The 14,768-nt window shown below is 46.9% G+C and overlaps 1 protein-coding gene across 2 annotated transcripts in view; it reads left to right on the forward strand.

Annotated features, from left to right (window-relative positions):
* The window catches only part of ADCY1 (adenylate cyclase 1), a 1,189,286-nt gene that overhangs the window by 174,009 nt on the left and 1,000,509 nt on the right, over positions 1-14,768 (forward strand). The gene's annotated exons all lie outside the window — the stretch shown is intronic.

Genomic DNA, 14,768 nt, shown 5'->3' on the forward strand with positions numbered 1-14,768 from the left:
CAGCTGTCACACCTGGTTTTCCACGCACACCTTCCACCACTGTAACCGCAACAGGCAGTTTGCTTGGTAGGTCGTCAGTTGGTTTGGAAGGGGAAACAAGTGCGGGTGTACAGCTCTCTCAGACATCGATAGCACCAAGGTTGGATGAAGGCAACATCATGTCTACGCCTGCACTTTCCTCACAAACCTGCATTTTTTCAGGGACACACTACTCACCACCGTCTACACACAGCAGCCAGATCTCTGTCCCTCAGATGTGGACAAATAAAAGGCTATTTCCTCCGACCCATGACAAAGCTAAGAGGTTGACTTTATCCCTCTGTAAGCTCTTGGCTACCGAAATGCTGCTTTTTCGCCTGGTGGACACACAGGATTTTCGAGACCTTATGTCCGTCGCTGTGCCCCAGTACCAGATGCCCAGTCGCCACTACTGCTTTAAAAAAAGTGTGCCTGCGCTACACCAGCATGTCACACACAACATCACCGCTTCCTTGACAAACCCGGGGGTGAACGGGTGCATTTCACCACCGATACTTGGACCAGTAAGCATGGACAGGGGCGTTACATGTCGCTGACTGGGCACTGGGTAACTATGGTGATAGATGGAGAAGGGTCTGCTGAACAAGTGTTGCCGTCCCCACGACTTGACCTCTGTATGTAGAAGTTCCTCCAACACTTCTGCCTCCTCAACCTTGTCTGGGTCCTCCACCTCCGCCCCAAGCCTACCTGGTCAAGCCACCAGCATTGTAACTGCGCACAACGAATCACGCACACCTCCTTACTATGCTGGCAGCAGAGCGCAATGGCATCAGGCGCTCTTTAGCTTGAAATGTCTTGGAAATAAGAGTCACACAGCAGCTGAGTTGTGGGCAGCTCTGCGGTCCGAGTTTCATAAATGGTTGTCTCCACTCAACCTGGTAATGCCGTGTGCGACAATGCTGAAAACCTGGGTGCGGCCCTTCGCCTGGGCAAGGTGATACACATGCCTTGTATGGCTCACGTGTTGAATCTTGTTGTCCAGCAATTTTTAACACACTATCCCGGCCTAGATGGCCTTCTGCACAGGGCACGAAAACTGTCTGCTCACTTCCGCCGTTCAACCGCCGCAGCTGAGTGACTTGTATCGCACAAGAAGTCGTCTTTCAGCCTGCCGGTTCATTGCATGAAATGCGATGTGCCGACATGCTGGAATTCGACTCTCCACATGTTGCAGTAACTGTGGCAGCACCGCCGAGCACTGGTGCAATACGTCATGACGTATAGCCTGGGCCAACGAGATGCAGAGGTGGGGAAGATCACCCTGATAAAGTGGTCTCTGATCAAGGACCTATGCACCCTTCTGCACAGTTTCGACATAGCGACGAATATGTTTAGCGCTGATAATGCCATTATCAGCATGACAATTCCAGTCATTTTCATGCTGGAGCACACGCTTAACACCTTTCGGAGTCAGGGGGTGGTGCAACAGGAAGGGGAGGAAGTACATGAGGATTCATATGCGCAAGGGATAACAACATTACCAAGGTCCAGACATTCATCATCACCAAGGCGGCAGGCATGGGACGATGGGGGAGAGGGATTAACAAGGGCGCATGGTACAGGCGAAATGTTGAGAAAGGTGCAGGAGAACATGAAGAAATGGAGGACGTACTGTCCATGGACATGGAAGACTCAGCAGATGAGAGAGACCTTGGTCACAATTCATTTAAAAGAGGTTGGGCGAGATGTCAGAGGAAGAAAGAACGGTTAGCACCTCTATGCCACAAACACAGTAAGGACTTGGTTCGCATGGATGCGCAAGACATGATCGCCTTCTTGCTGCACTACCTACAACATGACCCTAATATTGTCAAAATTAGAAGTGATGATGACTACTGGGTTGCCACACTATTAGATCCCCGGTACAAGTCCAAATTTTGTGAAATAATTCCAGCCATAGAAAGGGACGCACATATGCAGGAGTATCAGCAGAAGCTGTTACTCAACCTTAGCTCGGCTTTTCCACCAAACACCAGTGGTGCACGGAGTGAATCTCCCAGCATAACTTGAGAAACATGGGACGGTGTCATCATCAACAGTCTAAGGTGGGCTTTGCACACTACGACATCGCAGGTGCGATGTTGGTGGGGTCAAATCGAAAGTGACGCACATCCGGCCTCGCTGGTGATATCGTATTGTGCAAATCCTTTTTGATAGGATTAATGAGCGCACAAGCTTGCGCTAGTACCCCGATTCAGGAGCGGGTGGGGAATGGTTCCTGAAAATTGTGTTCCCGTCGGGTGAATTACTGGGCTGCGTGAAGCTGCTTCCCAGCCTAGGGTCCACGTACGCCGTTGTGCCCTGGCCCCTGCCCGGTTGTAGCACAAGGCAGCCGGCCTGCTCTCTGTAGCAGCACCGTACCCCCTGTCACAACTAGAGATGAGCGAACCGGTCGCGGTTCGGCTTGAGCTTGGTTCACCGAACGGAGGTCGCGTTCGAGTTCGGTTCGGCGAACCACTCGAACCCCATAGGAAACAATGGGAGGCAATCATAAACACATAACACCTATAAAACACCCTCAAAGGTGTCCAAAAGGTGACAAACAATTCACAACACAAACACATGGGAAAGTGACAAGAACAAATTCTCATGTGAAAACAAAACAGTGTTACGAGGAAAAAGAGGACCAGACACAGATATAGGCATAGCATACCCTTCTAAAATCATGTAAAACACCGCAAGGTGACTCCAAGCGGAGTCTCCCTTTTTTCCAAAAATTGGGCCACACAGACACCCCTTCAGTGGCAGCACTTGTGCCCCAGTTGTACACTTCACAGGTAGATTTGCATCAAGCACATTCAAAAATACGCCATCCTTAACCGTCCCCAGGATGACACCGGGGTAGGTAGCAAAGTCTTTCCTGATCCCAGATCTGTTCATCTTGGATCATTTTTAGAAACATTGCAAGCAAGGGTTACTCCAAGCGGAGTCTCCCTTTTTTCCAAAAATTGGGCCACACAGACACCCCTTCAGTGGCAGCACTTGTGCCCCAGTTGTACACTTCACAGGTAGATTTGCATCAAGCACATTCAAAAATACGCCATCCTTAACCGTCCCCAGGATGACACCGGGGTAGGTAGCAAAGTCTTTGCTGAACCATGACTTGTTCATCTTGGTTCCTTTTTAAAAACACAGCAAGGGTTACTCCAAGCGGAGTCTCCCTTTTTTCCAAAAATTGGGCCACACAGACACCCCTTCAGTGGCAGCACTTGTGCCCCAGTTGTACACTTCACAGGTAGATTTGCATCAAACACATTCAAAAATACGCCATCCTTAACCGTCCCCAGGATGACACCGGGGTAGGTAGCAAAGTCTTTGCTGATCCCAGATCTGTTCATCTTGGATCATTTTTAGAAACACTGCAAGCAAGGGTTACTCCAAGCGGAGTCTCCTTTTTTTCCCAAAAAGTGGGCCACACAGACACCCCTTCAGTGGCAGCACTTGTGCCCCAGTTGTACACTTCACAGGTAGATTTGCATCAAGCACATTACAAATACACAAGCATTTACTCTCCCCAGGATGACACAGGGGTAGTAAAGACCGCCTGATGCCATTGCGCTCTGTTGCCAGCATAGTAATGAGGTGTGCGTGATTCCTTGTGCGCAGTTACAACGCTGGTGGCCTGACCAGGCAGGCTTGGGGCGGAGGTGAAGGACCCAGAAGAGGTTGAGGAGGCAGAAGCAGTGGAGGAACTTGGACAGACAGTGGATTGACGCACAAGTCGTGGGGACGGCAAGACTTGTGCAGCAGACCTTTCACCATCTATCACCATAGTTACCCAGTGCCCAGTCAGTGACATGTAACGTCTCTGTCCATGCTTACTGGTCCAAGTATCGGTGGTGAAATGCACCCGTTCACACACAGAGTTTCTCAAGGAAGCGGTGATGTTGTGTGCGACATGCTGGTGTAGCGCAGGCACACAATTCTTAGAGAAGTAGTGGCGACTGGGCATCTGGTACTAGGGCACAGCGACGGACATAAGGTCTCAAAAATCTTGTGTGTCCACCAGGCGGAAAGGCAGCATTTCGGTAGCCAAGAGCTTACAGAGGGATAAAGTCAACCTCTTAGCTTTGTCATGGGTCGCAGGAAATGACCTTTTATTTGTCTACATCTGAGGGACAGAGATCTGGCTGCTGTGTGTAGACGGTGGTGAGTAGTGTGTCCCTGGAAAAATGCAGGTTTGTGAGGAAAGTGCAGGCGTAGACATGATGTTGCCTTCATCCAACGTTGGTGCTATCGATGTCTGAGAGAGCTGTACACCTGCACTTGTTTCCCCTTCCAAACCAACTGACGACCTACCAAGCAAACTGCCTGTTGTGGTTACAGTGGTGGAAGGTGTGCGTGGAAAACCAGGTGTGACAGCTGTCCCCACAGTCCTAGAAGATGAAGAGCGCGCGGATGCTCTGAAAGGGGCAGGCGGTGGATGGTCCGCTCCGCTAGGCCACATTGCAGCACAATGAGCTTCCCACTGGGACATATGATATTTATTCATGTGACGATTCATGGAAGAAGTTGTCAAACTGCTGAGGTTTTTGCCTCTACTTACAGATTCCCAACAAATTTTACAGATCACATGATTTGGACGATCCTTTGCAAGGTCAAAAAAGGACCAGGCTAGGCAAGGCTTAGAGGATATGCGACCTGCTGAGCCACCCCGACTAGTGCTCAGAGGCAGAGTGGTGGCTGAGGATGCAGTTGTAGACGTGCTACCAGTACTCCGACTCTGTCCAGGAAGGCGCAAGGTAACTTGGTCGTCAGTTGCATCCTCCTCCACCGCCTCTGTTGACCTCCTCGAGTGCCTGACTGGGTTGACAGTAGGTGGGATCTAGAACTTCCTCATCAAGCATTGTGTTTGCACTCCCCTCACCCTCAGACCTATCCTCTTCCTGCCCTGACCGAATATTTAAGTTGTCATCCCAATCTGGTATCTGCGTCTCATCGTCATCAGTATGTTCCTCATTGTCTCTACAAACTGGTGTTACAATTTGTGAATAAGGGTCAACATTATGCTCAGAAACTTGGTCATCATGGCCTGAATTTGAGTCATAAAGGTTCTGGGCATCACTGCAGACTATTTCCTGGTCTGTACTCACTGTAGCTTGGGAGCAGATCTCTGATTCTAAGGCTATAGTGTGACTGAACAGCTCTGCAGACTCAGCCATCTTTGTTCCACCATACTGTGCAGGGCGGAGGGAGACTTGAGAGCTGGGAGAAAGCAAGTGTGATTAGGATCACAACTCAGAGGACTGTTTTTTTTTGGATGCGGTAGTTGAGGTGGAGGAGAGGGCACTTGTTGGAGCACTTGAGATCCATTCAAGCATGTGCTTTTTTTGTGCATCATCTACCTTTGTCACAGTTGTTCGGGTCCGTAAAAAAGGGAGCAGATCGGATTGTCCACGGAAAGTAGTAGACATCTTACTGTTGCTGGAAGATGGCCTATCTTCAGCAGATGTTAATGTAGCTTTGCCACCTTCCCCACAGAGAAAAACTTTTTTTCCTTTTCCAACACGCCTGTTCCCCTTTCCACCAGCATCTGTCATTTTGCCACTCATTTTGATAGCAACAAGATGTATTGAGAGGTGGTGTAGATGGCAGACGTGGTCTAGCTTTATTGACAGCTGAAGACACAACACTGACTATCCCTGACAATGCAACTATGGCCCTTAAAGTTTCAGCAGTTTTTGCTATTATAATAGCTTAGTAAAAATGAGCATGAGGGTGGAATGCAGAGGTGCTGGAAATTGCTTGGCACCAATGGGATACTAATGGAGTACAACAGCCACTTTTTGGGTGCCACTAAGTTTTAGCAGTGTTTGCTATTATAATAGCTCAGTAAAAATGAGCAGGAGGGTGGAATGCAGAGGTGCTGGAAACTGCTTGGCATCACCAGTGGGACACTAATGGAGTACAACAGCCACTTTGTTGATTCCACTAAGTTTCAGCAGTGTTTGCTATTATAATAGCTTAGTAAAAATGAGCAGGAGGGTGGAATGCAGAGGTGCTGGAAATTGCTTGGCACCAGTGGGATACTAATGGAGTACAACAGCCACTTTTTGGGTGCCACTAAGTTTTAGCAGTGTTTGCTTTTATAATAGCTCAGTAAAAATGAGCAGGAGGGTGGAATGCAGAGGTGCTGGAAACTGCTTGGCATCACCAGTGGGACACTAATGGAGTACAACAGCCACTTTGTTGATTCCACTAAGTTTCAGCAGTGTTTGCTATTATAATAGCTTAGTAAAAATGAGCAGGAGGGTGGAATGCAGAGGTGCTGGAAATTGCTTGGCACCAGTGGGACACTAATGGAGTACAACAGCCACTTTTTGAATGCCACTAAGTTTCAGCAGTGTTTGCTATTATAATAGCTTAGTAAAAATGAGCAGGAGGGTAGAATGCAGAGGTGCTGGAAATTGCTTGGCACCAGTGGGACACTAATGGAGTACAACAGCCACTTTTTGGATGCCACTAATGTCAGCAGTGTTTGCTATTATAATAGCTTAGTAAAAATGAGCAGGAGGGTGGAATGCAGAGGTGCTGCAAATTGCTTGGCACCAGTGGGACACTAATGGAGTACAACAGACACTTTTTGGATGCCACTAAGTTTCAGCAGTGTTTGCTATTATAATAGCTTAGTAAAAATGAGCAGGAGGGTGGAATGCAGAGGTGCTGGATATTGCTTGGCACCAGTGGGACACTAATGGAGTACAACAGCCACTTTTTGTATGCCACTAATGTCAGCAGTGTTTGCTATTATAATAGCTTAGTAAAAATGAGCAGGAGGGTGGAATGCAGAGGTGCTGGAAATTGCTTGGCACCAGTGGGACACTAATGGAAGTGGGACACTAATGGAGTACAACAGCCACTTTTCGGATGCCACTAAGTTTCTGCAGTGTTTGCTATTATAATAGCTTAGTAAAAATGAGCAGGAGGGTGGAATGCAGAGGTGCTGGAAATTGCTTGGCACAAGTGGCCCAATAATGGAGTACAGCAGCCACTCTTTGGTTGGAACTAACTGGCAGCACTCTTTTCAATTAAAATGACTTTGCAAAAATGTGCAGGACGGTAGAATGCAGAGGTGTTGGGACTTGCTTGGCGCAAGTGGCACAATAATGGAATACAGCAGCCACTCTTCGGATGGCACTAACTGGCAGCACTCTTTTCAATTAAAATGGCTTTGCAAAAATGTGCAGGAGGGTAGAATGCAGAGGTGGTGGGACTTGCTTGGCACAAGTGGCACAATAATGGAGTACAGCAGCCACTCTTTGGACGGCACTAACTGGCAGCACTCTTTTCAATTAAAATGGCTTTGCAAAAATGTGCAGAAAGGTACAGTGGCCCAGGCTGTCCCTAATCTGTAGAGCGCTGTGTGTATAGCGTACACAGCAGGACCGGCGACAGGAGCTGCGTGAGCGGCGACTGTCACCCAGACGCAGAAGGCAGATAATGACGTCCTGAGGGAAAATGGCCATATTTATAATGCAAGGACATGTGACATTCACAGCCTATGACACATGCCCTTGCTTGTCTGGCAAAAAGTCCACTTAGCCGTGTGTGTGTCTGGGATTGGCTGACATGCTGGCCCGCCCCACTACACGCGCGCTTAGAAAAAGAAAAAAAAAATGGCGATCGCCATTATCCCAGCAGCACTGATCCAAACGCGCAGCCCCCGCACACTATACGCTGAAATTTGATAATAGTGTGAATCACAGAGTGACTCACTATTACAGTGAAAAGCCAGCTAGTAATTAGCTAGGCTTTTTGCTGATAGAACCATTCTCGAACGTAACTCGAGCTGCCGAACTTTTAGCAAAAAGTTCGAGTTCTAGTTCTATCTAGAACACCCCCCAAAATCACTCGAACCGCGAACTGGCGAACCTCGAACCACGAACCACGCTTAACTCTAGTCACAACCCCCTGCGACCGGGGTTCCAGCTCCTTCTGGCCATGCCAACGTCTGGCACCTGGGACAGGTACAGGAGTCCAGCTCCAAAGCGTGACCTGCACGGTCACCACTTTCTCACTGCTCAACTCTACTCAACTACTGACATCTCTGCCCTCCCTCTTCCATCCCCCCATCTGGGTGGCCCTATTCCCCTCAGGCTGCCCAATGGGTGATTTGTGGGTGTGGTGCAGAGTGTTCCTCAGGATTTATGTACACCTGTTTGTATCAACACCAAACTGACAGGACCCGTAACCAAGGAGGAGTGGGTACCATGCAGAAGGACAGATTGCACGGCATCCTTGTGACGACCTGATAGGCCAGGGTGTCACAGTACTCTAATTTAGTTTTTTGCAAAGTGCCCTAACAGAGCTTTGTACATAGTACCATAATAGAACCAGGTTCAGAGCTCCCAAATAGTGCCTGGTATAAAGTGCCTAACAGATCCTGGTGCACAGTACCCTAATTGAGCCTAGTAAACATCACTCTTATAGACCATGTTGCAGGGGGCTCTAACAAAGCCTGGTGCACAGTACCTTAATAGAGCCTGGTGCACAGTACCTTAATAGAGCCTGGTGCACAGTAACCTATAGTGCTTGGTGCACTGCACCCTGACTGAGCCTGATGCACAGTACCATAATTGAGCCTGGTGCACAGCTCTGTAATTGGGCCTGATGCAGAGTGTCTTAATTGCACCTTGTAGAGCCTGGTACTGGGGAACTGGAGTTACAAAGGGTGTTCTAACTGCATGTTTTCTGCTAAGCACGTGGGATGATGGGAAATATAGTAAGAGGGGAGAAGAGGATTCTGAAAAGGAAGTGATGGCTGGGACAGCACTGCTTATACTAGGAGACAAGAAGTGAAGTAGAAAGTCATAAAACAACATGAAGGTTGGCAAAAAAGGAATATGGGGTCCTTTGGGGACATTATACTTTGCCATTGAAGATAAAACCAGTAACTGAGTTAGGGTAGTACAAACTTCTTTAACCCCTCAATGACCACCAATACTTATTCCTTACTGCCGTTTTCAGACAGCAATAAGGGATAAAGCTACAGGGGGTAGCTGAGACCCTGGAGAACACGATCCAGGCCATTTTTTTGGTCAATGAATTTCACCAATCACGCTACAGAAAAGTAACATTGCCTATTAAAGCAATTTCTCTCTCATGATTTAACATGTCAGATGAGAGAGAAAAGGTATCCCTAAGGTCCCCTTGGAGCCTTAGTACCACAAAAGTCCTCCCCAGCCCCCCTCCTCATCCCAGTCCAAAATGATGGGGCGCATGTGCTGTGCTCCCACCAAGATCTGCCTCCATCACCTGATATTTGAACACTGTGATAGACCCTATCAGCATGTTCAAAACCCCAATATTTAAAAAATATTCGGAGTGTGCCACCCCTATGGAGCAGCCGAGCTGCTCAAATCCGGATTCGCTGTTGCTCAAGAGTCTCCGGACCCGGGGTCTTGCGGCAACTCAAATGAAAGGGGAGTAGGTACAGGGAAATTTAGATATAGTTCATGATGCCACCTGTGGTGTACGGTAATTGGGAGTACCGCCGCCACCGTTGGGAGTACCCAGGGTGATGAAATGGGGCAGCAAGGTGTTGTAGCCCTCCACGGGTAGGGGGATGCCCCGGGACTCCATGTGGGATGCCGTGGGATGCAGGGGGTTCACTCTCGTACTCACTCAGTCCATAAGCAGACGCTGACAACCGGGTAAACCAATTCTCTGGGTACCGCTGCCACTGAGGGGAGCTCATCCGGGTCCCGTCCCCTATAGTGTTGCCTGATGATCCGTGACCTGCCTCCTGGCACTAAGTTTAACTTCAACGTGGTGGCCCATTAGTCTGAAACTTGCCGTGCCCCGCTCCCCACTGTGGCTAAGTGTGGGAGCTTGCTATCAGGGCTCACGCTTGGGATTTTCTGGGCCGCTTTGGGTTGGAAAGTCCTATCCTCCTCATTGCACTAATGCCACGATTCTGAAGCGGGTGGGAACAGATCATAAAGGCTCCATTCTCCTCATGTGAATTATCGGGTTGCCTGAAGCTTCTCCCCGAGCTAGGGTCCGTGTACCCCGCCATGCCTTTGGTCCCGGAACTGTGACAGTGCTAGGCTGCTGGCCGTCCTCCTCGACAGGTCCAGGTACCTTGCCACAATCTCCTGCAATCGGGGGTCCGACTCCTGTAGGTGCAGACCACCATCTGCAACCTAGACAGCTTCTCTTGGGAGCCACTACTCCCAGCCTCCTCTGAGCTCCTCACAGCTCGAGGGGTTCCTCACTACTCACTGACCAACTCAATAAGTGACTACACTCCTCCCCTCCATGACCCCCCAGGTGGGCGACTGTATTCCACTCAAGCCATCCCCTGGTGTGCCTGGTGGGTGTGGTGCAGGGTGTATCTAGAGTTTGATTTGCTGTTGGAGGCAACACCATTAAGATAGGGACCCAGAACCAAGAGGGAGGTGGAATACTGCACGGGAGGATAGGTTTTTGCAATACCCTGTGACGACCTGATAGTCCAGGGGCGTCACAGGAGCACTTGTTTGTGCCTCTCTCTTTTCCCCGTTAGTTGATCTGGGAGAGAAGAGAAATACACTACAAGTGCTTCAGTAAAGAAAAAAAAAATCAAATTTAGGAATCAATTGGAATATATTCTTCACCAGTATCCCTAATTTCTGAATCATCCCCTTGATTTTTCGCCCCCCCACCCTGTAATCCCCCTAGTCAGATTATTTTTTAGATGTTATAATTCTTTTTTTCTCCCTTTCTTAGCTAGGGTTATGGTTACAAGCTAGGGTTAGGGTTAGAAAATATATATGTAAACAAAACGCAAATTTTAGATTAGGTTTAGTTCATTTTTTTATTTTTAGTTTATTTTTAAGTTAGACAGGATATAAAATAAAATGGCTTAAGGGTGTTTAATGCAGATCAGGCGTATACGCTGCTTTGCTCCAGCAGTTCTGGAACGGCTATCAAATCTGCATCTGAAGCAGAACTGTTTTCAGACAGTGACAACTCTGCTTCCTCCACAGGATCCCACAGCCCGATGGTAGAGGAGTCAGTTGTCACAGCTGAAACATGAAAGTCAGGGCCAAATTCTGCATTCCCCTCCACTGTGGTATCCCAACCAGTCCTTTTCCCAGCAAATTCCCTCTTTTGTAGCAGCCCCAGGCATCAAACTAATTCTGTTTAATTAGATTTTTTCAAAATCTTTGTTACCGAAGATGAACTAGAAGTTATTGCCCACCAAACAAATGTATATGGCCATCAATACATTTACCAAAATCCCACATTCAGTCATTCCCATTCCTGAATTCTCACAACTGACCCGAAAACAAATTGGACCTTACCCTGAACATGGTTATAATAAAACAAATCCACTCTTCATTCCTGCTGTGCAACTAAATCTGTCCACATCACCCCTGTATTTGTAGTCGTAACGTCCCGAACCCGATATGAAACCCTAATGAGATTCCTCCATTTTAGTGACAATTCCCAAGCCTCTCTCAAGAAATGACCCCAATTATGATCATCTACTTAAATTGAGACCCCTAATTTCTCTCCTAAAAGATTAATATCTAAATTTTTATACCTTGGAGCAAAATGTTTCCGTTGATGAGGCCTTGATGAGTTACAAGAACGTTCCGTCATTTTGCCAATTTATCCCCTCTGTGCAGGCCAAACTAATAACACCATTTCTAGATAAAGGTTACCATGTGTACACTAACAATTATTATACAAGTATCCCCATATACAAATCCCTCCACACTGAAAATTCAGAGTCCTGTGAGACAGTTTTCTTTACTTTTTCAGTCGGTATCCAGATGTTTAGAGAAAGTGAGTCATTCACACTACCTGCAGTGAAGTGGAATGGCAGGAAGAACATCTACATGCTCACTACTCTGCATGCGGACACAACTTTGACGATCAGAGACTTGGCACCACAATGGACAAAGAGAAACTGTTCTGTGTAAGAGATTATAATACGTTCTTGGGAGTCGTTGACCTCTCGGACCAGGTGCTTCAACCATACCTGGTGACGTGAAAGACCAGAGCCTATAAAAAGGTAGCAATCTATCTCATCCAGATAGTTACTTATAACAGCTTTGTCCTGTACAAAAAGTCACAAGGAGCACTCACATTTCTCCAGTACCAGGAGAAAATTGTTGAGTTATTCCTATTTGACTCAACAGCACAGGAGACAGACTTCAAGTTCAAGTCAGATGATTTCTGGAGACTGTCAGAGTGTGACATTTCATTCTCCTCGTCTCTCCCACTCCCACGCAAAACTGTCTCCAGAAATGATGCCAGGTTTGTAGTAAGCATGGTAGGAGGAGTGATTCCCGGTATTATTGCTCCATGTGCGCATCCCAACCAGGCCTTTGTGTTACATCCCTGTTTTGAGAAATACCACACAACTTCCCATTATTAAATTGTCATAAATTACTCCAAATTGTGCAGTAGCGTCTTGTTTTCAAATAATTTATATTTTCTGTTTAGAGGGTCCCAGTAGAGTTTCTATTTATTACTTGTCCTTTCTTTTCAATGTTTTGTTTATAAGTTTTCAACACAGATAACATAACCTTTCTCAATAGAATATATGCATATCACATCAGGATGCATGTCAGAGAAGAAAACAGTGACAGCATACATAGCTTCAGACCTTGGCCATCATTAGTTTGATACTGAAAAGAAAAAAAACCTCAGGAATGGCCGTGGCATGTAGTTAGATCAATTATCAACCAAATAAGCAATTCAATAGAACTACACAAAAGACAAAGGGAAGAAGAGGGATGAGTGGGAAGGGGTGGGGTACGGGAAGGGGAGATGGGTGGGTTCTGAGATCATTCAAGTGAGAGGGAAGATGCTTGGCGAGGAATGGTACAGCTTGTCATTTATGCACATCACCCGAGTGTCCCCTCTTCTGTTGCAATTATTGAAAGATATTCTGCGGATTTCCTAAAGGCTATCCAAGGGTTTCAAACCTTGTGGATGGAGTTTAAGTTAAGTTGAGAGAGGGAGGCCAGTTCCTCCGTGCAAAATAAGAGGTCTATTTTGCTAAGTACCTGCTTTTTAGATGGGGTATTGGGTGTGAGCCACAGGGTAGGAACCAAAAGTTTACCTGCTGCTACAACAAAGGCCGTCAGTTTTGACAGAGAGTTATTGGCCGGCCAGATCGGAAAGTTGAGTAAGGCCATTTCCAGGGTGGGTTGAACTTCACTAAAGATGAAACAAGCAGTGAGATTTCTCGCCAAAAGGAGCTAATTATTGGACAACCCCACCATATGTGAATGTACGTACCCTCCTCCGCACCGCATCTCCAGCACAGTGAGGAAGAAGATGAATACCATTGATGCGACTGCACTGGTGTAGTGTACCACCTGGTTACCACTTTATATGAGTTTTCCTGAATTCTGATGCAGCGTGAAGGGCCATGTGAGCGCCTATAAATAAGGTTGACCTGTGAGTCAGAAAAGGTAGTGCCCATGTCGTTTTCCCAGTTTCCCACAAAAGCCCTCTTCTTGGGTGTATTATCGGAGACCAGTAGGTTGTAAATTTGAGAAAGGACCTTCGTGGGAGACTTCAATTGAGAGCATAGTGCCTCAAATTTCGTGAGTGGTCTTGGTGGGCTCCTTTCTAGTTGCAGGCGGTGAACAAAGTTTTTTATTCTATTATAATGAAGAAAAGTTAAATTTGCGAATGTAGGAGAGGTACACATTTTGTGGTATGTTAGTAGAGCACCATCTTTCATCAACTCATGTACAGGGATTTCAAAATTAAGGAGCCGATTTTCAGTAATCGAGCCTATGTGGGTGTGGCGGAGGCACAAAATATCTGAGATATGAGTCAGTGGGGACCCATATGGAGCCAGTATCTTTACTAGGTTTCTCCATTCCGAGATCGTAGTTCTCGTCAGTATATTAGAGATGACATGTTTCTTGTCAACTCCAGGTGGTAGGAGTAAGAGTGAGCGGAGGGGGACTGGGGCCAAACAGTCCTCTACACTAATCCATGTCTTCTCTTGGGTTCTCTGGATCCAGTCCAGTGCTCTGGCAGTTAGTGCCACATGATAGTATGGATGAATATTTGGTGCCCCCATTCCCCCTACGTGTTTGGGTAGAGATAAAGTATGGAAGTTTATGCGGGATCGTTTGTTGTTCCAAATAAAATTTCTAATAAGTGAGTTGGCCTGGGCTAGAAAAGATTCTGGGACCTGAATTGGTAGCATTTGGAATAAGTAAACGAATTTTGGAAGAATTATACTCTTTATCAAGTTCTTTTGCCCTATCCACGATAGATATGGGGCCCTCCAGGAATTAATACAGTCTGAAATCTTTGGGAGTAAGGGTTTGAAATTAAGCTCATAAAGAGTTTTGGGGCTCTGGCTAATCTTAATATCCAGGTATGTAATATACTTTGGTGGCCAGTGGAAGGGAAAGTTAGCTTTAAGGCTGTTAATTAGGTGTGTAGGAATGTTTAAGCCAAGGGCTTCCGACTTATATGGATTTATTTTAAAATTAGATAAGGAGCTATATTCTGCCAGAATTGTCATGAGCACTGGTAGTCCTTTTGTTGGGTGTGACAAGATAACCAGGAGGTCATCCGCAAAAGCCGCTGTTTTATGCGTTGCGCCGCTTACTTTTATTCCCTGATTATCCCCACATTTTTTAATAGCTTGTATCAGGGTCTCCATTACCAAAACAAAAAGAGTAGGGGACAGTGGGCACCCCTGTCTGGTCCCGTTCTGTATATCAAATGGGTCAGTTCAGGAATTGTTGAGTTTAATTCTT

This window comes from Anomaloglossus baeobatrachus, chromosome 6 (assembly GCF_048569485.1).
Source record: "Anomaloglossus baeobatrachus isolate aAnoBae1 chromosome 6, aAnoBae1.hap1, whole genome shotgun sequence".
In the NCBI taxonomy this organism is placed as follows: Eukaryota; Metazoa; Chordata; class Amphibia; order Anura; family Aromobatidae; genus Anomaloglossus; species Anomaloglossus baeobatrachus.